The sequence below is a fragment of the Cygnus atratus genome, chromosome 10 (genome assembly GCF_013377495.2).
Source record: "Cygnus atratus isolate AKBS03 ecotype Queensland, Australia chromosome 10, CAtr_DNAZoo_HiC_assembly, whole genome shotgun sequence".
Lineage (NCBI taxonomy): Eukaryota > Metazoa > Chordata > Aves > Anseriformes > Anatidae > Cygnus > Cygnus atratus.
This window is the reverse complement of record NC_066371.1, coordinates 3,319,536-3,344,420: the sequence shown is the minus strand read 5'-3', so window position 1 is coordinate 3,344,420 and position 24,885 is coordinate 3,319,536. Positions and strand designations below refer to the sequence as shown.

The window sequence follows — 24,885 nt, the reverse complement described above, 5'->3', positions numbered from 1 at the left end:
CGAGATGAACTTGCTTCATCGCACCACAGAGCCAACTTCCAGGAGCGATGTTCATCTGGAGTCCTTTTAAGAGGCTTCCAGTGATGGGGTCCCAAGAGCCTCCTTGGAGAAAACGTATTCAAACGATTAACTGTCTATATAGTTCAGAAAATTTTAATTCTATCTGTCCTTAATTTTTCTTACTGCGAATTAAGCCATTCACTTCTGTTCACAAAGTATAAATAATTGTGGTTTTCTTAATTAAAGTCTGTTGTATATTGGGAGATAGCTGTTATATCTACTTTTTGGACCTTATTTTTTTATAGACCAAGTAAATACCCTCCTTCCTAGGTCATGTTTTCTAAATCTCATATGAATAATTACCTTCCATGTCCTGTGGTTAACATCTGTTTATATTTCCCAAAACACCACTTGTCTCTTTGGCAGCAGACTTGCGTTGCTGATTCATGTTTAGGTTTTATCCTTCCTAACCTCTATGTTCTCTTACTTACAAAGCACATCTTAAAGTTTGCATTTTATTATTTCCAAAAGAAGCTGGACTTTGTGTACCGTTATACCTAATTGTGTTCATGATGTTGGATGCTTTTCCTCCATGTCGAGATCATTTGGCATGCTGGTGCTGTCCTCCTGAGTGCTTACAGCTTCTCCACACTTGGTATCTTTGTGTTACCAAAGTCATTCATGAATAACTGGGTCAAGCGCAGCCCCTGTGGAGATGCACTGGTGTTTTCTCTCAATTTGGAAGTGAGCAGTGGAAAGCTCTTCTATGAGTGTGTTTATTGTTAGTTAAAAAATAAAGTAATAAAGTTAGATCTGCCTTACTGTGGTAGAATATTTTTGGCTAATCAAAATGTATCTAACTCCTTTATGATAGGGTAGTTATCCTTTTATTAAAAAAAAAAAAAAAAGAAAAAAAATTGGGTTGACCTGATTAGTTCTTCACAAAATATATATAGAGGGAAACGTGGTTGTGAAGGACCAAGTCCTTAGGTGTGGAAAAGGCAAATATAAGGGCCAAATTCCATTGTGGATAGGAAGGAAGTCCAAAAACTGCTAAGGATAAGTGAGGATGGACATTGGAAAGAGACTTGCTGATGACAAGCCAGCCAGCCCAGCCCGAGGGTGCTGAGGCAGGGTAGGAGCAGCCCTCACTTGGCACTTCCCGGAGCAGCAGAGCCATGGTGGGATCTGCCAGGAGGCTTCTGCAAGTCCTTCCCAGCCCTCTGCTCTGAGGAGATGATAAAAGCTTGGTTTGGGCCAACATTTAAAAGCCAAAATTGTTCCAAAGCACGTTCTTAAAAATCATGCTATGTTTTGTGAGGGGTATGTGTGTGGAATGTGTATAATATTGAAGCTTTGCTACAGCACAAATACGGACACAATAAGTTAATGCATTAGTTGTACAGTTAGGTGTAGACTTAGTGCGTAGCACAATGCAGTTCTCTGAGGCTTCTGTCCATCATAGTAGAAGTGTATAATAGTAGACACTGGAATAATAAATAAATAGTAAATATAATAAATTGTTTTTAAAAGATGGGATAAATTACACATAATGAGATTATCTCCTGAAAAAGTACAGCCTATTTTTTGTTAGCTCTTCCTAGTTTGTTCTGTTTCTAAGCCCTGCTACCATAGATGTTAGTATTCATATTTTCCTTTCTGCTAAGAGGAGTAGCCACCATTTCTGCAAAGCCGTACTCCGGTTAGCCGCTTCTGAGGCAGGTCTGATAACTGGCTGCCTACAGTTCTGTAGTCTGGAATAAAGGAAAATATTTAGAAAAAATACCAATATCCTCCATGAAATGAAAGGATAAATTATTTTTCTGAAAGTGACAGGGTGTTAAATTCCTTTTCTAAATTAATTCTTTGACAGACTAGTGTAAGTAAGCAATAGAGAATGGAAAGTGATTAAAAATGTAAGAATTAACAGTAAAGAGTAGGCAAGGAATTGTTATATATACAGATTTACATCCTGTGACATAAAGAGGATTAAAGAATAAACCTACAACTGGCATTTATTTTAGGAAAAGTCTGGGGACAGGTGACACAAATAACTCTAATGTGCCAATATGCCAATGGGGTCAATAGGACAAACCCAAAGAGTTATTGTAGAGAAAAAATCTGTACTCGCTTTTTTTTTATCATGTTCCCACTCAAACTATTCAGGTAAAATGATAAAATTAAATTGATTAAAATGATGATCAGTCTGGAAAATGGCATGATATTTTTCTCTAAATGTGGTTTGTGGAGAAATTTATAAAGCAAAATAATTGCATAGAGTTCTAGTCTGTGAACCATATTGTTATTGCTATTGCCAGTACTTTGTCTTCAGATGGCAGGAACTCTTTCAGCCTGTAAAGAGTGAGAAATTGTTTTGTCCTCTGACAGTCTGAAAACTGCTTCTGACACCCGTCTCCAGCCTTGATTTGATTAACAGAAGTGATGATTCTCCCCAAAAGAACAAGGCTGCGCAGGGATCGCCCCGAGGAGGAGCGGGCAGAGGTGGTGCCCGCGCGTTCCCTCCTCAGCAGCTCAAGCCACAGCAGCACGTCAGCTCGTGTTAGGCTCAGCCCTCGGTTTCTCTTCCGAAATCCCATGTGCTTCACAGAGTGCTTGTGTTTCCTGCGTGTGACAACCACTTAAGGTAGCAATGGGGAAATGTTTGCAGAGGTCAGTGGTGAATGGACTGCTGCTTGCTCCTCACGCGTCAGTGTCGTGCACTGAGGATGCTCGACACGTGCCCATACGACTGCTGCTCTACGTGCCACTTGTGCACGCCAAGGAGACTCACGAAATTACACCTTAGCTGACCAAATCAGCAACAAGTTAAAGATTTCAGTCTTGAAAATAGTTGCGATTGCACTTCTAAAATCTGATGATGTGTAACAGAATGACTTGTAGACCTGAATCTGTCTTGACAGAAACGTGACAGATTACTTAGGATTTTTCTTTAAATGCTGCTGCGCTATTGAGATAGCTCCTCAAAACCCATCCTGTCATGCTAGTTCAAAAATTGTTGCAGTAGAAGTTATTCCTATGTACCTATAAGAGAGATTGTTGTTCTGCTGTGCTGACAGCTGCTGCTCAGCAATCCGTTTATTTGGCTGCGTCGTCTTTCTCGGCTGCACAGAGGCAGGATTGCCAAGTGGGCAGATACCTCCTCAAGATACCCCACTTTGTGTGTTTTTTCATTGCTACCTTTGGGGGGTTAGGGAGGGTGAGGTGTGTGTTTGTTTCCTTTTAAGCACTTCCCGTCCAAGCTCAGTATTTTATATTCCAGCAGAAAATCCCTGATCATGTCCAAGCATGGCAGAAGAGAAAAAAAACAAACAAGCAAAAACAAACAAACAAACAAAAAAACCTTACTACTATATGGCCTGATGAACCTTTTTCCCTTTAGTGTAGTTGTTGTTTTGTCCTCGCACACAGGGCTAGAGGTAAGTAGAGTGTTCCAGCTACCCAGTGCCTGAAATAATTTGGGTGAAATTCATTATTATTAGCACGCAGAAAGGGCAAAGCCAATTGCCACACGAGTTCATTACAAGGGAATTATTCCCTTATATACATTTACCAAGAGTCAGGCCTAAGCGAGCTGGCTCATTAAATCCAAGAACTTGGATACTGTTAGCCCTCCTCTAGATTTAATAGGCATGCTTTTTCCGAAGGGCTGCGTTTCTGTAATGTGCTGCGTGGCACACGCAGACACCTGACAGATGCTCGGCATCTTCCTGCATCCAACGAGTGTCGCAGCTTTGACAAATGCCGAAGAAGGGCTGTCAGGGATGCTGCCCCAGGGGATTTTGCACGTACCCAGAGCTCGGGAGAAGCTGCTGTGAAATAAACACTTGTTGTGGGCTGGCTGCAAGCAGCTTGCGTCGGCTGGAGGTCATGGCGGTTCCTGCCGGCACACCAGAGTTCTGTCTGCGAGCGCGGGGCGAGAGGACAGCCGCTAATAAGGGACCCTGCGTTGTGTCAGCAATGTGCTGTGCTGGAGAACAAAGGCACACTGTCTATGCTCATAATCTGTCATTTGAAAATTAATGAACAAATGGCAGGCTACAGATGGGATGGCTATGAAACCCCTTGTAGCAGGCGAGAGCTGCTTTCCCACCGAGCGCTTTCTGCTTAATGATTTGGTTTCATATTTGAGGAAGTCTTTGTTGCTGTGCACTGGTTCTGGGCAAACTACTTGTTGGGGGGGGATAAACCTTCTGAAGGATGTTTCATGCCTACAATAAATACTTACTCTTAGGTCCTTTGAATACAGTATCATGAAATCATTCAAATTAATTATGCAAAAGATCTTTTTGATCATCTGTTGATCTGTTTTGTCCCTACATTTTTTATTTATTTTTTTTTTCCAGTAACCAGCTTTGGTTTACCTTTTCACAATTCAGATTTATGTAGAAAGTTGATGATAAATGAAAATCAAGCCTTCCTAACAAAACAAGGTACTCTGTAAGCTCTGAACCCAAAAGCCTGACTTGGTTTCCTACTGATTTGCACTGCCCGTTGCTCATCTTAGAACAGCGCTCAGGCAATTTCTGTCTTCTCCAATGGGCAGGAGATAATGCTGGGTTAGTCACAGCCTAGATTATATACAGGCTGGCTTGCCAGTGAATATATTGGGATTTGCCATTCAGCTGCTCTCAAACAGCATTTATAGTGTCCTTTTTCTCAGTGGAGGTGCTAGTTTGAGATTTTTCTTTTGAAACTTCCCCGTTCATCGGTGATTGAGGGGTTTGGATAGATGGGACAGACCGCAAAAGTATAAAAACCTTATTTTCTCAAAAAGCTGTCCTAGAAAATGGCATTTTTTTCTTGGCCAAGAGAGAAAAAAGAAAAAAAAGAAAGTTCTCATCAAACCAATCTATTTCAACATTATAATCTCTATCCCCCAAATGCGGTTTTTTTGCTCAAAACCTGCTCATTACAGAGGATTTTCATTTCTCTCCGATGGGTTTATGCTGGAGGTGTTATCTGCGGGTGAATTCCTGGGCTCAGGGGTGCACACTGGGGCTGGCAGCGAGGATGGAGCCTGGGGCGATGCATCCCCGGGGAACACACGTGCAGGGAAGCAGGGCCTTCATCCCAGCTGCCCGGGCATTGGCATCATCAGAGGGCTGTGATAAGCACGGGAAGAACGACATCAAGAAAGCCCTTGCAAAACTTTGTTGCTTACTTTGCAACTGAGAATAGCTGAAACCAGCCCTTGGTGCCGCTCATTATTAAACGCTTTCCTTAGCAAATGGGCTTGAATGCAAACATCGCCTTTTGTCTCCCTCTAAACTGCTAATGCTTTTGACATATTTTTTTGAAGTTCCCATTTAGAGCTGTAGCCTTTGGACTCCCTGTAGTTTGCTGGCAGTGTCCAGACCTGGAACTTTATTTTTCCTTCTTGTATGAAGTATTAAAACCAGTGAGAAAAGGTTGCTTAGTGTAAGGATTAACTCAAGCTACACTTTCTCTTCACTCCATTTTCTGTTCAGAGTCATTCTCACACTTCCAGAACAAGTGACCTGTCATTTCAGAGTGCTGTGTCTGATGGAAAGTGCTGCACTGGATCCACCAGGAGTCAACAGCTGCAGTCTGAATGCTGCTGGCGGGAGGGGACGATGGTGCCGTCAGGGAGCAAATCAGAGCAGTGCTGTCACTTGAAGAGAAATATTTTGGAAAAATGGCCACTTTTCTGTGGAAAATAATAAGTGTAAAATAATATTTTGGATTAAATGTTACAGGAATTATACAGTAGTTTCATCAGGTTGTTTGGCCAACTGTCCCACTTTGAAGCTGATTCTGCTAGAAGCCCTCCTGGAAAGCGTGTGCAGATATAGGATGCTGGTAGCTGTGGAAAACAGAAAAGGTTAAAGCCTGAGATTACTGTGACAATCAAAGACAGAAATAAGCTGAGTTTGGGAATACATTTTACTTTATATATATAATATATATATATATATGTATATATATATATATAAAATTTACTCAGCTGTAATGGAGGATGGAATTTAAAATATTTCTTGCTCAATTTAAATTGACTTTTATGAGTTCATCGAATAGTAGGCAGGAGGACAAACTCAAGTGTCCTAAAGATCAGGCTCTGCAAGTACCACATATAGGAAGATAAAGTACTGAATGCTTTTCCCCAACAAACGTGGCTCTGCTGGCACATGATCCATATTTCCAGCTCTAGGATGCATCACCCTGAAAATTGCAAAACTAAGTATTAAGAAATATGCCTTGAAAATATGCCAGCTAAGTTCCTTAAAAGGATCTGAGACGGGGTGACTCACTACTCAAATGGCCATTCGTTGCATCTGCAGAGCATTTCAGGTTAAATTCTCTGAAATAGCAATGATTACTTGTAGAAGCTCCATGTTGCAGAGCCAGTGCTGCTGCGGCAGCCCAGGGCTGAGGTCCTGGCACAGCGGGTGGCAGAGAGGTGACAGCAGCCTTGCTACCGCCAGCCTGAGCAGAGAGGAGGAGGAACACAGAGGCTTCCCATAATAAGGTTTGAAATTTCTGAGTTGATTTAAAAGCTGATCTGAAGCAGGGTTTGGGTGCTAATCAGCTGGTTGGCTACCTGGGTCACCATGAAGGAGCGTACCTGGAATACTGTCTTCTTGTCCCAGTGTGCCACTTACAGTGCATGAGGCAGGGCTCGGGAAGCACAGGGGTTTATGAGACCACATTTATGAAATATTTGTGATCTGTTGATGCATGAACTGTAGTAACTACTTCGTGCCAAGGTCTATCTTTCCATATTCTTTTGATCTCTTTGCTGTTTTGTGTCATGTAGCATTGTTTACTGCACATTTTGGCAATGAGAACAGAATCTTTTTTCTATCCAGTCTGTATTTTTGAATTTATTTCTCAGCCCAGATTTTTTTCCCCTCTCTCCAATAAAGCTGCTTTTTCAGTCTCTCTCTGCTGTTTCCCTGACAATAGTGGACTGAGTGTTTCAGTTTTGAAGACCCTAAATTCAGGAACTCCGTAGGAACCCACCTTTCAGAAAACACTAACTTCATCAGCTGAAAAGCAGATCCTTTTAAGCATTCATCTGACTTGGGAATACAACCACTTGCAGCCCTGAACAGCCTCAGCTGGCACAGCTGGGTGAAGCCAGGAGGAACGTGCCAGCATGCCTAACGAGCTTGTGCTCGGTGGCTGCGGTCTGTGCCAGGCTGTGAGTGGCAGCCTGTTTGCCTCCCTGCCTCTTTCTGAGTGTAACCAGCTTCTTTCTGTCTTTTTCAATAAGCAGAGGGAGCTGCACATCAAGGCAGCATCTCTCATGGTTCTTTTGCATAGCTTCTGATCCACATTTGAGGAACCTTTACTGTTTTTTTTTGTTGTTTGGTTGGGTGTACAGATATATTTTGGCTTCCTGTGTTCAATTATTCATTTTTTTTGTCTTTGAACCTTGATAGGGGAGAAAGAAAGAAAGAATAGTTATCCGCTTTCAGGTTTTGGATATACTGTATTATAGTCTCTTGTAATTCCTTATGGAAGAAGGATCCAAACTCAGCTGAAGTTAACGTGAATCTTTCTGCTAACTTTCATGTTACCCTAGTGGTCTTCCTATGTTTGGCTCAAAAGGTGTGTTTGGGTAGAAGAAATGCTGTGGCTTATTCGACAGTTTGTATAGTGACCTTATTTGCCCTGAGTTTGGGGGAAAAATGGGAATATTCTACTTACAGCCACAGAATCAATCCTCTCTGTAGGCATTGATTACTTTTGTCTCTGACAAGTTGACTAGTATTCTCATCTGTCTCCCATCCTCAAGTCCAGGTCTTTAAGTTCTCTATGTTCCACAGCTGTGTGTTTTGCAGTGGTAAACCAATATTTTCCTTTACGAAATACAAGCAGAGTAATTTTGCCTCAGGTAAATTCTTTCTCTGGGAAAACCCATTCAGGAATGCTTCGGGGCTTGTATCTCAAGATAAAACAGAAATCTGTCTTGCTTGTAAGATGTGAGTCAATTTTCATGTCTACGGCAGCCGAAGGAAAATTAACAGGAAAAAAAAAGTACAGTATTAAAATGTACCAAACACAGTAAAACCATCAGAATATGTACACATGGTAGACTCTACACTTCTTGGTTGCTTTTGATGTGATTTTCTGTCTCATGTGAAGTGCACTGTGCAGCTCTCATGGACCCATCCTGAGCCCTTCCCTGTCTGTGTCAGATTTCTTCCTTGTCTCCTCTCTGCCTTTGTGAAAAGACAGGATGAAGGCACGACTGTCCTAGCTCTGGGGTCTGAAGGTGGCACTGCCAAATGGTGTCAGGTAATCTACGGACGCAGTGAGGGGTGCTGCCCCAAGGGTTTCCCTGGCGCGGTGCAGGACTCCTACGTCTCCAGTACTGGGTCAGTGCTCTAAATTGTGGAAATAAGTCTCCATTGGCTGCCTTTAGAAGGGAAAGAGACAATTATGGTGGTGAATTTCCATATTCTAAGGTAGATGCGTGTTTTTGAGGTTTGGCAATCAAGGAAAGAGACAATTTTAAAAAGAATTAAAAAAAAGTTATCTTTTAAAATGTCAGGCAGGAGGTTTGATTGAGTTGCAAATACACACCTGAACTTTTAATTAGTTTACTATCTTGTTTAGACAGCTGCATTTTTTGTCACTATAATGTGTGAATGAGCCTTGGTCTTCCTTCTTCGTGAAAGCCGGAGGTCTGGGGTGTTGCAGCTCTCCAGCCCATGCAGCCACCTGTGGCACTGTTAGGCCAAGGTGGCTGCGCATCAGCAACAGAGCCTGAGACCAGCATATAATTACCTTGTGTTTCTTTATGAATCTTCTTTTAGGCGGGGGAATTGCATAACTTAATTAATGTGAGTAATACTAATTATTTTGGATCTGTCATTGCACAAGTGATGATGAATAATGCAGATGCTGCTGTGGCACTAAATGCGGTGGTTGAGGATCTTTTTGCCTTTTTCCCTCATCATCCATCTTGAAGTATTGTGACATTGGGTGACATAGATAAACCTGAATTCTGTAATTAAGTCTTATTTTAATGATCCTGGAAAACATTCAATTTTGCATGTTCTCTTAGTATAAATATGGCTTAATGAGTCTTTCATCTTTCCTATCTGCTTACTGCACTGCTGACATTTCTCCATTCGGATAACAAGATGCAGGAGGATAAAACTATCTTTAAAATTCTCCACACTGGCATATGTAGGTTTTCATATTAATGGAGATATTTTTGTGCCTTTAGGTCAATGGTTTATTGACATTTATCTGTGGAAGGCCACGTCAGGCCTTTTGTAAAGCAAATATCCCTAAAAGAGAAGTGAGGAATTCAGTGGCTAAATTAGATTTTTATTTTTATTTTTTTCTAAAAGAATTCACCTTATGGTCCATGAACATTGATGTAATTAGGATTTTTTTTTTTTTGCATGTCTACTTGTAGAAAGCAAGTTTTAAGACTTCTTGCACTGGTTCTACATTTGCAAAAAAAAAATCATATATGATGAAAACACTGAAAACACAGGTATCAGCACCCTCGCTGTAAATTGTGCACAGATTCAATTAAATGTGTGCTTCTACAGCAAAAGCTCATTCTTTCCTCATTCCCTCATGCTCCCCTCATTCTTTCTCCATGATGTGTGCACTTGTGGGAGCGATGTCCCACATTTCCTGTGGAAATGTCTGGCCCAATCCTCTTGACACTCTCCCTTCAGATGTTTATATACGTTCATAGAGTCATAGAATCATGGATAAGATTCCCTCTCTGTCTTCTCCAAGCTAACCATGCTCAGGTCTCTCAGCCTCTCCTTGCGTGACAGATGCTCCAATCCCCCCATCATCTTCTAAGGGTGATCCACATTGCAGTACAAGCCAAGATGCTATTTCCAGAAAATAAGCAAATGCAAGGGATATTTATTTGCTCTGTGACTTGAATTCAAAGGTTTTCAAATGAGAAAGAAAGTGCTCTTCAATTTCCCCAGTAGAAACAGTTATAAAGAGAAGAAATAGGTTGAAAGAATTGACTGTATTTTCTAGCCTAAGGCCAAGCAAACCAATCACATATAGAAGTATCAGATGTATTCTATGTATAGAATGGTAGAAAAATCTGGTCTGAAGCACAACACTATCACATGATGACTTTTAGGTATGTAATTACAATCATGCTGCATTTAGTAAGTGCGAATACTTACATTCCAGAGATTTGTTATCAAATTGGACATGGGGCTTAATTTAGATTAAATGCAGAAACTTAATGTTTGAAAATTGCTCTGTATTTTGTGGCTCACAGGCATAAAGTGCAGATGGGAAAAAAAAATTAAGATGGAGAGGAAATAAATACTCTATTTGTAGAGACAATGATACATTTATTTTTCTCTTCTAATTTACCATAAAGGTGAATGCATGATAATAGAAACAAATCAGCTTGGTACAAATCCATTGCAAACCAGAGGTGCACCACATATATGAAAAAAGAAGATTAAGCACCCTGACTAGGGCCCTGTGGTAGCTTTTTTAGAATTGATTATTGTGAGACTGAGCCCAAATAATAAGCATGAAATGTTGGTTATGCTACTGATACACTGTGAACTATATCTAAGCAAAAAAAAATAGAGCTTATTTTTAGCATTAAGGTATGAAATTGAACCAGATTTAGAAGAAACACTTCAGACTATTTTGTGCAATTGGCTAAAACAAATATTGACTCCATAGTAAGGTATTGCAAATAAATTAAATTATTAAGGATTAGTAACTGGTTTAGTCTGTAGAGAATCCAGTGTAAAAAGCTTTAACTCTTTCCCTGGTCCTCCTTGACGCTTTTATCTTTGGCCCTAGCAGCAGTCATGTCTATCTCCTGCACCAAACACTCGTGTTCTCCAGGGATGTCTTTGGCCAAATTGGTCCATAATCTTCCATAAAATGTTCTCCAGAGGGTTTTATTACTAAATGCTCTTGGTAAGGAATAGCATATGCAAAGTAGATCTGCACACATATGTCCTGTCTTGTAGTAAATGGCTGAAATATGGCAGGGAAGTGCACTGCAGGAAAACTTCTGTTAGCTGAACCCAAGTTACTAAAATTCTCATAAGAAATTCGGGTTTGTCCCATAGGCTTTCCTATCACATCCTGCACTTGCAAGCATTTGTTTCAGTGCAGGAGAAGTGCTGGTTGGTGGATGCAGCTGGTACCGTCCGAAATGCAGACCGATGCTCGGCACAGTGCTCGCCTCAGGTCTCAGCTGCCAGCTCCTGCCAGCCCTTACTCAGGAGAGCAGTTGTTTAGGTCCAGTAATTTTGCTGGTGTACCATATATATCATTAGGAATCAGTAGCCTGCTTTCTTGTTTCACTAAGGACGACAAAATAAAACATGAATACGTTTTCTTTTTTAATATGAACTGAAGTTAAATGTTCATTATTTCTTATGAATTTAACGTGAGCAAGCTCTTAATATGATGTCAGTCAAAGTCTTCTCTCTGATCTCTACTTGTCCCATTTTAATTTACGAGTGCAAAGGTCATCCAAGTGTTGCTTCTGGCCCATTTCATTCCCTTGTGGCTTCTGGTTGTGCAACGTGTCGTCATGTGTCCTGGTGGGTGGCGTACACATTGCATCAGAACGTTATCTGACTTCTGGCGTGCACTGGTTTTCAACAAACCTCGTTCTAAAGCTGGAGCAGCCCTCAATAATTGCTTTTTCAGTGTGTTCTGTAGAAGGATGGTCACACGTGGTCCATGGTGTCCTGGAGGTGTCCCAGAGGCTTTTGATGTATGGCACTGTGGTGGCCAGGAGGCAAAAAGGAGAATGTGATGTTTGTAATGTGACAGTGGTAGATTGAAGCGCGAGGGACCAGTGAGCCATGCTGTGGGTCTAAGGCAGCATAAAGCGGGTGTGGGTTTGTCTGCCCCCAGGGATGCTTAGCCTGGGTGGGAGGGCACCTTCGTACAGACGTAAACCAGTGTGGTGGGAAGGTGAAGGACTGGAAGAAGGAGGAAAGGAAAGGACTGAGTCAAGTATTTTACATAAGAATTGAATGGGAATGCTGTATGCATTTTTGTGACATTTCTGCAAAATAGGAGCTGAACTGGTATGGCTGTGTAGTAAGTCTTTTTTGTGTCTTAGTGCTACTCAGAACCCAGTCACAATCAAGCCATATTGGCTAACACTAAAATACCATAATTGTTGGGTATGTAAGCCACTGCATGTCTGTGTAAGAATGGTCTTAGTTCTGCTGATGAAGACAAGCTAAGAAAGTGAAAATCAGTGTGGAAAACAAAGTGCTTCTTAAGATGGGGAAAAGATACAAAAATTGGTCTTATTTTTCATGAGTAACCAATACTTAAGAATAAATACAATGGGGTAAGCTGGCCTGTAATTCAAGCTTCTTAATGTACCAGCTGCATCCTGTGGATCAGGAGTCTTGAGTTTTCAGCTGCTAGAGCATGAAGGCACCTGTACTGTCCTGCTAAAGCTACCAGTGAGTGCTCAGCACAGGCTCTGCACACAGGTCCTGGTCTCTGCCTGCCACCAGCGTAATCCCAGATGCTGAGCAAGCAGCTGCTGCCCTCCCAGTACCACCCTTAATACCTCGAGATTCCTCATGGCCCTTTTCGGTCCATTTCCTGTGCATTGCTGAAGGCAGTGATCAGAAGATCCTGGTGAAATAATAATTTCATTTTAATAATCTAAATGCAGTTTGTTGCACTGGAGCTCTAATGACACGCATACTATGATGTTATGGCTTTATGCTGTGTTGCATCTGGGCATATTCAAGTATGAAGTTCCTCACATACAGGTTAAAAAGAATTCTTTATTAGATGTACAATCTCCCTTGAAAGAAATTGCACATTTTACTTTCTGTGTGATTAAATATTTTGCTACCAAGAAAAGCAAACTGTTAAGTTTGTACAATGATACATCTGCAACACAGCAGGCATTTGCCTTGTAAGAGATGATTGCTTTTCTCTGATGGCCTGGATTTTGTCTGTATGCAGTAGTATACCAAGTAATAAAATTAAGCTGCCACTACTGATAATAGCCTTGGAATGAAAGATATTTTCTTTTCATAGAAATGGACTTCCTCAGAAGTCTAGCTTCTGACACAGATGAGATACAAATGCTAATTTCTCACTGCTAGGTGTGTGTTTAATACCCTGAGCAGGGCTATGGACGATTTCAGTGTGGTGAGAGAGCTGGAACAAAAATAGTCCTAGAGAGAAACTCCAGCACTTGATGAAAAAATAATACAATCAATTAATAGATAATCAAGTATTAATAATTCAAGTGAGCTGGGGGATGAAAGTTGTTAATAATTAAACATTATTCTGATGGATTAAAATTAATCATAGTATCACCTCTCTATCTGGAGGCATCCTAGTGATAAATTTGAGTCTACCTCCTGAAAGAACAGATTTCTGTAACCCACCTCAACGGCAGCGAGTGTGCAGTCAGTCAAGAGATGTGGGAAGCACTCCTGGGTGTTATCTACATTTTTACAATCATTCAGGGAAAAAGCTTTAATATCTGCAACAAAATGCATTCCGAAGGAAATGATTATTATTTATTTATTTATTTATTAATCCACGTTTGGAGTTGCTTTTTTTACTTCAGGAGCTGCTTTGTGCAACAGAGCTGGGGGTGCCCTGTCATGGTGGTGGCCACGGGTGATGTTAGGGTGCGTGAGATCGGAGGGTGAAGGTGCTCCTTCAGGTGTAGGAGCTGAGCAAGAGGAGAGGCCCCGTGCTTGTTTTACTAAGTGATGTTTGGTGATTACTCCAGCTTTACTTCTCCATTGATCCTTCAGCACACCTCCATTTTAGATTATTTTTTTTGTAGTATTTGAGTCTTATAACTTGTATAAACACTTCGAAAAGCTGGAAGATTACAGTTTTCTCATGAATTTTATTCATAGATCTCAAGTATGGAAATATGATGTTTGAATTCCTTCCTGGACTGCATTTCTTGCTAAGGGCAATGCCTGTTACATTGCAGGAGGAAATCATCTGTTTCGTTTTTCTGTCTTTCCCTTTCCAGTCCTCTGGCCTTCTCATATCACAGCTACAGCTGCAGATATTTTTGTGTTATTTGGAGATGCGAGCGAATTGTCCCAAATCATCTGTGCATTGCAGGTCAGGGTGGTTATTACCCATTTGAAATGGCTAAAGTGAGAGGCCAGGGAGCTACAGGAAAGAGCTGAAAGTTTTTGGTTGTACTAAACTGGGTGTGATGTTAGCCTCCGTGGTCCGAAGTGGCCTGAGTGGAAAATGACACATTTCTACATTCAGTAGAAAATGGCCAAATTAAGAGATATATAAATCACTTTGGAAAATGTAGCAGGTACAAAGTCACCAGAGGAAGAAGGGCACAAACTACTCAAGACAATTTTGGAATAATGAGCAAATGGGAAGGAAGCATCTTTATTTTATAGCCTGGACTCTTACACACACATTAATTTCCAGGTAGTTCTAACCTCCTAGTTTCAAGCAGTGGAGTCTCAAAAGTTTTTCAGTCCCCCAAAATTTTTTCAGTCTCAAAAACAAGGAAGTTCTCCAGGTCCTTAGAAAAAAAAATTCTGTTGTCCTTGTCCCCTTTCCTAGTAGCTCCTGGCAGCTCTAAATGCAGTATTTTTCGTGCAGCATTTGAGATTGATAGTTAGTCCTATATTCAGTGACTTCTGAAGGAAGGCAAGGGTAAAAATCTGGACTCATGAGAGGATCCAGAGACTCGCAGGCTTTTGCTTGCATTTAAATTCTTCTGCTTCTTGGCGCTCGTGTTTGATATCATCTGGGTTTTCACTGTAGTTTGCCCCTGTAAGTGGTATGTTGTTTTGCTACGGCTCACATTACAAGCGTGTATTGTTTGCTCTCTGCAAACACGCTGACCTCCAGGGCTCCGGCATCTGGAGTCGAGTCCGTCTTCACATAAGGTGTGACTCATTGCCAGGCAGGGCACAGAAACTGAGAGACAGCCAAGGAGGGGAGGAAGGAACTGAAATTTCAGCAGATTGTTCCTGATGCAGTAGGGTAAGGGACTGTTGTTCTAGCTGGTTTATTCTGAAATTACAGACTTGCACACACATGAACACAAGAGAAAGATTTGCTAGGAAAAAAAAAATCATATATTTCAAATATTTTTTCATATATTTAATTTGTAATGGGTTTACACACTAAAAGTGTTCATTGAATAGAATAAGATATCAAGATTTAGATGTATAATATGAGAAATTAGATTTAAATGGTAATTAAATTAATGGAATACTTTAATTACTGCTATCATTTACTTAATCTTCTACATTAGATTTTGAAGCATCTCTAGATCAGGAAGCAGGTCCTTTTAGAAGACCTTGTTGAGATAATTAAAACAGGAGGCAGATTTATCACAGTCAGCATTACAAAAAGGAGAGGAACAAAGAACATTTCCTTCATGGTTGAGGTGTGTGTTTCTCTTGCTTTTCAGACACTTGCTTGGGGAGTAGTTCCAGGACCCCAAAGGCTGTTTTTGTACATGCTGCAAAATTCTCAAATTCTCGTATGCGGGTCTTTTTATCAGTGAGTTTTGAAGATGAGACCTAGCTGGGGAGCTGCAATTCACTCGTGGCTTCAATGGCACGCAAGAGGGTGGAAAACATGAGTGATTTTCCAAGTTCAGAGCTCTCGTTTACATGTAGAGGGGGTTTGTGTCTCAAATCAATATAGAATTACTGTGAGGAAAGGTTTTTTTTTTTTTTTTTTTTTTTTGACTGTTATTTTCACTGAAACACACCCAATTCCCTCTAGTTTTACCAGAATTCCTGGCATCTCAGGGCTCTTTTGAGGTAAGATGAGATCAGCTTCAAAGCTCTGTGCTGGTGCACAGAAAGGTCTGGAGGAGGTAAGAAGGTAAACTTGGACAAGATAACTCAGCAGCCCTCTCCTGCACATTACTTTTCTAGGAAACTTTCCTTTCGTGAGGGATGTTGAAAGAAGTGGTGTGATTTCTGTGAGAGCATCTCCGCATGCTACAACCTGTGTATTGAGAGGTACTTATGAGAGCTCTTCCAGCTCAAACCCACTCTCTGTCCTTGTCTTGGGTGTTGTCATCTGGCCCCAGAGAGGTTGCTGATTGCAAGAGGGTGCAGATGAGCAGCAGTGCCTGATAGGGCTCTTGCCTCACTGCTTTTGACACCTGAAATCAACTCTTTCTGCTGATAAGGAGTGAACTGAAGGAGTTCATTGATGTAACGTCGGTCTCTTTTACACATTCATGCATACATAACTACATGTATCCATGCCTATCTACCTCCACGTGCGTGTTTGTTGTGATGGGGAGCTCCAGGAGCTTGCATGTCTGCAGAATGGCTTCAGATATTCCGCCTACCTGAAATCTTTGTACTTTTACTAAGCTGTGTTTGCTCACAAAAATACCTCCTCTGTGCCTCAGTTTCCCATCCACCCAGTAGGGGAAGAGCTCTGCTTGCTCTCTTCGGATCGCTTTTGAAGACAATTACTGGAAGAGGTGGTCAGTAGTTTGGAAATGAGGAATGTGGCCCGTAGGGGAAGGGATAGGGAACTCTGGAAAATAATCTTTGTTGAATATTTTCCAGGTTTAGGCTTGTGTTCTTTATTTTCTTTCTTGAGCTGTTTTTAATTTTGTTTTTGGGGTCAGTGTGGGAATCATGGTAAGCATTTCATTGAGGATGAACTGTGTAATGACAATGATTAGCATTCACACAGGGTAGCTCAGAGATGGGGGAAAAAGACAGCTCGGCAAATTTAATAAATGCTTTAATAAGTGGATCTGCTTCCTCGGTGCGTGGGGAGAGTACACAAACCAAAAAGATAAAACCCAAAACCCACACTGGGATTTTCAAATTACCCCTAGAGATTGTGCAGAGATTACTTATGACATTAATGTGAACAGAGCATCCGAATAGCTTGAAATCCTCCTCTCAATCATGTCCAGTGCCTGAAGGACTTGCTTTCCTGGAGGGAACTGTTTCTGGAGAGAACTGGGAGCTGCTGCTCCTGTGTTGGGCTTCAAGGGCTTGGAGGTTCCAGGCTCTCGAGTCCCAAGGTTTTAAGCAAGCTGAGCTGAGTAAAGGGCTTAAACCTATGAGTGGAATAAGAATTAAGTAATGCTTCCTGCCCTCTGTGGAAGTCAAAGCTGTATGGATGGATTGGATCTGATGTCTGATTTCCCGGGTCTGGCCTGTGCCCTTTTAGACAGATTTACGCTATAGACCACGTTCCTATTATGACCAGTAGAATATGAAACAATGGGGGAAGCAGATGCACAATCTCACTGATTTTTTTTTTTCTTTGATGTAAAATTCCATTTCATTTTTACTCTTTTTCATTTTTCCTTTTTCTTTCTTTCTTCTTCAAGAACAGGTTTGTATTTGCTTTCTTTTATTCTTGTTACTGTAATGGGCTTTCTTGGTTCTACAGCCATAAGAAATCGTGGCTTGATGAGGTTGCTGTGATACAGTTAAAAGTTTAAATTATAAACTCACAGTGAGAAAATCAGTGATGCATGATTAGTTGAATTTTTTTAATATAGTAGTTGTATTTTCATATTCATGTACAGGAATGTCATGTCAACTGCAGTAGGACTTTTAATACATATTAATAGACTCGGTTACAATGTGGATTGTTTGTACACCTTTTGGCAGACAGCTGAGGTATTAGGTCTGCACAGTATAGATTAGTCACTTGCTAAAGAAAACAATACACGAGCAGTAAGGTCAACTCTGTTTGGAGACAGAGTTCCAGTGCATTGGCCATTCAACCAACAGGGTTAGAATTGCGATCAAATTTGCCAGCAATATAAAATAAAATTCCTGTGTCAGAACGGAGCTCACCATTGTTACAGGTTTCCCACCTCGCAGGTTTTACTCCGTCGTTTTACTCCAGCCTGTCTAGAGGTCAGATGCCCCAGTAGGCCACATGCAAGGCAGAAAGTAGTCTGCCTTGAAATTTGTGTTGGTTATGAATGGAGTCAATCCTGGACCACTTTCTCTGCTTTGTGCTGTTCAGAAAACAGAATTAACAGATGATTAATCTGTGAGTTCTTTAAATGCATTACGCTTCCCATTTAGTGTCAGACAAATGATGCAGGGTTTGCAGGAAATCCCTTTAAGCAAACAGTGAAGGGCGCTCACCTCTGAGCTGAAGTGAAATGGCTGCCTGGGCAATTTGTTGCAGCGCTCAGATACGTCCTTGTACAGATTGTTTGTAATCCCTTTGGTAACCTTGGCATCACTGAAGTAGTCTAGAAAGAAATGTTTTAAAAATAAATATCCCGCATTTTCTTTATTTGAAATCTTTTGAACCATCCTAGATCCTTAAGTTTTCAAGAGTAGAGGCAGAGCAGAACTCTTAAGTTCTAAGAGTAGAGGCTTATTCTTTACCAAAATGATTGTCGGGGCACTTAATGAGCTTTGTGCCAGACCAGTGACTTCAGTAACATGTCTGCAGCAAGAACCTTGCTCCCGCTGGCTGGGCACACCGCTCTGCCCAGCGTGAAGGCTGCGTCCCTGTTCAGCTTATCCGTGTAGCCTTTATGTGTGTCAAGACACCCATTTTGAATTAAGACTTAGTCACCTTTGTATGGAGCTAGTCCCTTTAAACGGTTGCTGTGTAGTGAAAGGAAAGTGTAAAAAATTTCTAGTGCCAATCAAGAGAAGTGAGAAATGTGTCTCTTTCTGCGGGTTGGGATTATGTTTCTGTTAAGCAGAACCTCATTTTCCCAATGCAGAAGCTCTTAAATCTGCAAACTGCCCTCTTGAAAAGAAAGTGCAAGAAAATCATACTTAAATCTTCAAAGAGAAACGTGACGAGATAAGGTGGAGGCTAATATTAGTGCGCGATAACCGCCTGACAGGCTCGCACCACGCCGACGTGCCGTGTCACTGCCGTTGCAGACGGAGCGGAGCTCTTTGCTGGAGATGTAGCAATTGCAGATCAAGTGATATATAATTTACTAAACTGCTTGTTAATTCTGTGACGTTATGAAATCTCCTGGGCATGTAATTACTACAAGCGTTTGCTTGACTTTACTACATAGCTTGACATATACCATAGAAGTTTGTGCCTCGTAAAATTATGACCTAGATATAAAATGCAACTATTAGGGAGCAAAATATTACTGTTAAAGGAGAATGGATGAGACTAAAAGCACTTTAAAAATGCCTTCCATGGCTTGGAATTGCAAACATCCGTACCATCTCCTGCTGATTACACGCGTTATGGCAGCAATTGTTTCCCCGGCTGGGCTTTAATTTCCCGCAGCACATTGCCGCGCCGCGCTCCAGCCCGCAGTCACGGTTCTACCAGCAAGACTGTGAGGACTGCGTGGAGGGAGCGTGATTGACAGATATTTTAAGCCTTTTTGTGGTTCAGGATTAGTGGCACATTGATGTGCAAGGGTAGGATGTAGGCTGCTGGGCCCTGCCTGCTGCGGGAAGCTCTGACTCCAGCAGGGAACTGGAAGGACTTTGGGATGCCGTTGGGGTCTTTCCTTCCCAGAGGTTCGGTGTCGGCACCTGAGCTCTGCAGAGCCTGGAGCAAAGGTGGTGCCATCTTTGTGACGAAATTGAAATCTCACTCCTTGTTATTTGCTGTGAAAGAGCTGCTGAGAGTCTTTCAAGTTAAGAAGGTTAGCCCCTGAGCAGGGGTGAAACAATAGCGCGGGGTGTTTGAGCTGAATATTGCAGGGTGTATGCTGCACCTGCAGCTTTTTTACAGCGTGCTGACCTGGCATGTTAAGCAGGTGTTGGGTTAGCCCCAGCCTGCTTTGTGCTGGGACATCTTAATCAGCACTGGTCCTGTCTGCAAGTCCCTTAGGTCTAGAAAGAGAGGAGCCACACTGTGTGCCAGTCTGGGGTGCTGTGGAGTCCTGGGTGGTCCCTTTCAAGAAGAAGTGGTGCTAGAGATAACAACTAGCTCCTAGATGGATCCTCCTGGCTGCATCCTGGTGGTAGCAGCCCCGGAGATGCTTTTGCAGACAGTGAGAGCTGCCTCTGAAAGGCTGGGATGCCCAAACTTGTCCTGGATTATGCAGGCTTAAAGTCTTTGTGGAAAACACTGGTTTCTGGGTGTGAAAGCAGTATTCCTTGTACCCAACAAGTTCGGAGAGCCAGCTTTGAACATTAGACAAGTTGAGAATGGAAACAACCTTCACGCTCATAAAGCAAAGTTTCAAAATTGGAAACGGTGTTACAAAAGAAAGCAGAGAAAATTAGGAAACAGAAAGATGCCTTTTAAGTGGGGCTCATTAGCAGCTGCAGAAGGCGTTACCTCTGAAGGAGGAACTCGTTTCTCGTTTGTCTTGACTTTGGTGCTTCCAGCCCGACAGTGTTCAGGGTCTGGCAAAGTCTGGTAGAGGTGGGAATCCATCCCTTAGATATCACTGTTCTTTTTTTAAAAAAATAATATTTTATTTTTATTTTTAACTTTCTGGCTGCTACTAAATGTAAATGGCGTTTTATAATAGCTCTCAAGCCCTCCTCGGAACTCTGCTGATTTGGAAGACTTGTTTGTGGTGTTTGCATTTACTTGCCTGGTGCCCAGCAGGGTGCTAAGGAACTGGGCTTTACTGGAGAATGAATCAGAGGAAAACAACGATTTCAGACGTTGCCCTTTTATGTTTCTCTCAGGAAGCAGGCTGAATTGCAGACATTTGGTAACATTTTACAACTCATATAAATAATTTTAATAAATCTGCACTCTCCACTCGCTGTCCAATAAAGGTTTTTCTGACAATAGGTAACAGAAGTTGGCTCTAACCTAACCTTGCTTTGCTTTACTAATTGCTTCCACTAACTGGAAAGTCTGGGAAAGAGATTTGGTACACATGAGTGGGATTTGATGCGTTTCCCATAGAAACAGATCAATTTATTTATTTATTTATTTATTTGGTTGGTTGGTTTTGCCAGTTAAGGTGCAGCGAGTCAGGAGCTCTATCCTGACCTCAAAGGATACAGCCTGGTGCAGATCAGCATCCTCTGGAGCAAGTGCTACTGAACAACTTGTACAATATTGTATTTCACAATGTTTCTCATTTTATATTTATTTATGTGAATATAGATGAGATTTTCTTGCTGCCATTAGTCTTTCTATTTGAAATAAATTCCCACTGTGTCTCTCCACTTGGAGAGATCAAGCGGGTTTGAAATCCTGCACTGAAGGAACATTTGCTGCTGTGCCTCAGTGAGCTGCTTTCCTCTCCCCTCCCCACAGACCGCTGGCACCGCTGCGGCATCTCCTGTTCCCCACGCAGTGCTTTGGGACCTGTGTGGTCCTACACGTGGTCCTTGGTGCTACATTCAGTTCTTCCCTAGTGCATTCCTGCTCCTGAAGCATGAGTTCTCCCAAGCCCCTGCCCTGTCTGTCTCTGTGCAGCGCTGGTCCCAAACTCATCTGCATTCCCTGCTATTCTGACAGTTTCTGCTCTCTCCCAGGAGCTGTTCACTCTCTCATCTACATCTAACAGCAGCTGCTTCGAGGCCCCGCATAGCTCTATCATGCTTGTTGGTGTCTGGTCTAATTTCTTCCTATTCTCCTCTTGCTGCCTCCTTTTTCCATAAACTTTTATCTCCCCATCTCCTTTGCATGCTCCAAGTCCCATGTTTGTCTGTGTGGCTTCACAGCGCTGCACCCCTTCAGCTCCAGCCTGTGCTGCGCTCTTGTTTCTGCATCAACAGGTACTGTGAGCATCCATGCTGACTGCTGAAACATCTGGGCTCAGAAAGCATTTTTTTTTTCCTCTTTATCGGTTTTATCTCCAGTGTCAAATGAGGTCTTAATGGGTGGGGGGTCTTAAAGGAGGGGGGGGGGTCGCACCAAGTTGGCTCTGCTGTCTGCAAGCAGTGAGAGTCTCTGAGTCATGCTTCAACCACGTAGAGATGAGTCAAGGCAGGTGTCTGCTTTGTGAGCCATCGGCCCCAAAGCAGCCTTTGCCCAAGCAAAGTAAGTTTTTATTGGCATTTGTTCAACCCGGTTGCCTCGGGTGCTATGCCTGGGGTTACCTGTGGGAGCAACGCATGGGGCAGTTCTGCAGGGGTGAATCCAGCGCTCGCTGCTCCTGGCTGGGAGGCACGTAAAGCATCATGGAGGCATTGCTGTACCTGGCTGTGCACAGGGTCCTGCTCTGCTGACTAAGAAGAAACTCTAAGAGAGAAATTTCTAACCTGCTGGAAAACTAGTGTTCTTGAGAATTCTTTTATTCATGTTTTGAATCTCATCTCCTTTCCCATTCTGTAGGCAAACGTGCTTAGTGTCTGTTGTGGTTTAGCGTCATTTACCTGGTCAACTTTATATTTGCAGTTATAGGTGAAAGACGGGATAGAAGGAAAAAAAAAATCACTTTGTGAAGCACTCTGCCAATTTACCATGCCATAAAATGAGAAACTTTGGTGTAATAGCTACAGCATAATTATGTAAATGACATAATTTAATAATGATTACTAAATCCCAGCAAGTTTTATTTCTTTTCCTTATTATTAATGGTTCCCCTTGATAGCAAATGACAGGGTGCATATCAAAATTCATTTCTGTGGAGACACTGCATCACTTGGGCTGCTTGGAGTGCAGGACACCTTTCAGGCGCAGGCAGAGGGTGCTCAGCAGACTTGTTAACTCTGCAAGAACAAATGTCCATGAGGATAGAAGGAAGGGGAGAGAAAACTTGCACAGCAGCAAATATTTAATTAAAAGAGCTGCTTGGGCTGACTAGTTGTGGCAGCAGCTGCTTAAACAGAGATCAATGCTTTAAATAACTGCAGCTAAATAAAAGACAGAGGAGAGTGGAGGAGAAAGCTCAAAGGGCATGGACTGTAATTGCAAAAGAAGTTTTCATTTTTACATTGCAATGTCTTTACTAGCCATTAGCAACTTCCCTGCCTGTTTGGAAGACCACGATATCCACAAGCTCTGGGGGTTTTACACCGCTGCCAAAGAGCAGAGAGGAGAGTGTGAAGGCAGGCAATACATCACCCGCAGCTCCTGCTCTCCCATGCCTTAGACATATTGGCTCTAATGAGGAAGTCTCCCACTGGCTGTTCTGCAAAGTGGAATAAAATACTAGTTTTATTCGAGTATTCTATTTCAGTAGCTAGAAGATTTGCTCCTTTCTAGTGTTCTCTGACAGAACTACAGAGCCGCAGCCCTGCTCTAGGGCCTGTGGCCACTTCGACCTCACGCCCTCACGCCAGGGAGCTGCCCTGGCCACGGGCACATTTCTGTATTTAGTAGCAGTCTCTGAGTGAGTCTTCTTTGCGCCTTCTCAACCTTGCACACTGTGGCCTGCACCTCTGAAAGACCCATGTTATTCACCTAACACGAAATATTATTTATAATAGATCAGCATTTCTCAGTCAATGCCCAAGAGCATTCCTCAGGCTGCAAGACGCGGTTCAGCCATAGAATAACTGATGTTGTTTACCCCAAGGAGGTGCACATGATGAACACACCAAAGGTGCTGGACAAGCAAGAAGAGCACAGGGTGGAGGGGCATTTCAGAGACTCCTAGAATCGTAGAATGGCTCGGGTTGGAAGGAACCTTTAAGATTATCCAGTTCCAACTCCCCCTGCCATAGACCACCCACTAGACTAGGTTGCCCAGGGCCTTGTCCAGCCTCTCATTGAGCACCTCCAGGGATGGAGCATCCAGAACCTCTCTGGGCAGCCTGTTCCAGTGCCCTACCACACTCTGAGTGAAAATTTGTCTGTGTTGCGGAGAGCTGCTTGAAACGCTCAGACCTGTAAGGAACAAAGCTATGCTCGGCTCTCCTGTGCCCTAGGGAGCTTTGTGGGTGCAGGGGAGCACAAAGAAGCAGAAGCCAAGTCAGAGATGTTTGAGAATAAAGTGCATAGAAGGTCACATTGCAGTGCTTGTCTTTTTAATAACTGACTCTCTGTGGTTTTCTGAGCTGTTCTCTGATCAGCATTTCTAAGGTGCATAGCGAGATGTGCGTTATGGGTAAGGATTACAGGGCAATAGATGGATCTGTCCGTGTGGTGCAATACAAATGAGGTGAAAAACAACACGATCAACAGTATTTATGATTTCTTCAGCTTTTAGAGGAAAAGGTGGCGTAACGCTGACGGTGCTTATAGAAGCTCTGTGCAAAGTGTATGATACAGTTTTCACGTGCACAACATGGAAAGCGCTTATTCCCAATGTGCATGTAATTGATTAGTACAACACATCTGCGGATGGGCTGGTGACCGAAAGTCACACTTGTTCTGAAGAATATCATGTTATGGGCTGAACGGGTAACGAAGGCCATGGTTCGGCATTGTTGATATTTAACATTAAGGTCCTCCATACAGTTTTATACAACTTGAAAAGATTGTAATAATTCAAGCAGAATTTTCCATTTCAGATGGATGTTTATTTACATTGTACTTCTAATTTATTTTTATTCGCTTTAATTTTAAGCGAGATGGAGTTCAGATTTTTCTAAAAATGGGATAAGGAAAAATATGGTACGTTTGTGCATGACATTGGTACAGTCATGTCCCAGGGAAATGGTAGCAGCTCCGGCTTTTGGAACAAGGATTTGGCAGTGGGCAGTGCAGTTTAGTTGTATACATCTTACTGCTCCCATGGAAAGCAAAACACCAAAAGAAAAGAGAAAGGAACATTACTGTTGTAACCACACTTGTGTGTAGTTAGTGGGCAGTGCCTTTGTGTTTCTGATCTGTATTTCTGTCCTGTGGTTTTGGGAGAGGCTTTACCTAACTCCTACCAGCTAGCTGAGGGAACAGACTCGGTTTACCCACAATTTCCTTATCTCCGTGTACTTGTTGGTAAATAGATGGGTAATCATACATATTTAATGGCTTCTAGACTGTCTGGATGGTGTGTGTGCTGCGTGTTTTGCTTCCTCATTATTGTGTACCTAGGCACCTTAGTTGGACTCAAATCTGGATGAA

At 42.2% G+C, this 24,885-nt stretch overlaps 1 protein-coding gene across 2 annotated transcripts in view; it reads left to right on the top strand.

Moving 5' to 3' along the window:
• The first annotated feature begins 6,342 nt into the window (after positions 1-6,342).
• The window catches only part of CHL1 (cell adhesion molecule L1 like), an 82,220-nt gene continuing 63,677 nt past the window's right edge, over positions 6,343-24,885 (top strand). Inside the window, exon 1 of one of the 2 annotated variants that reach the window (XM_035546875.1) lies at positions 6,343-6,508. The gene's annotated coding sequence lies outside the window, so the exon portion shown is untranslated. The remainder of the gene's footprint in view (positions 6,509-24,885) is intronic. The other variant, XM_035546877.1, reaches the window with a different exon arrangement.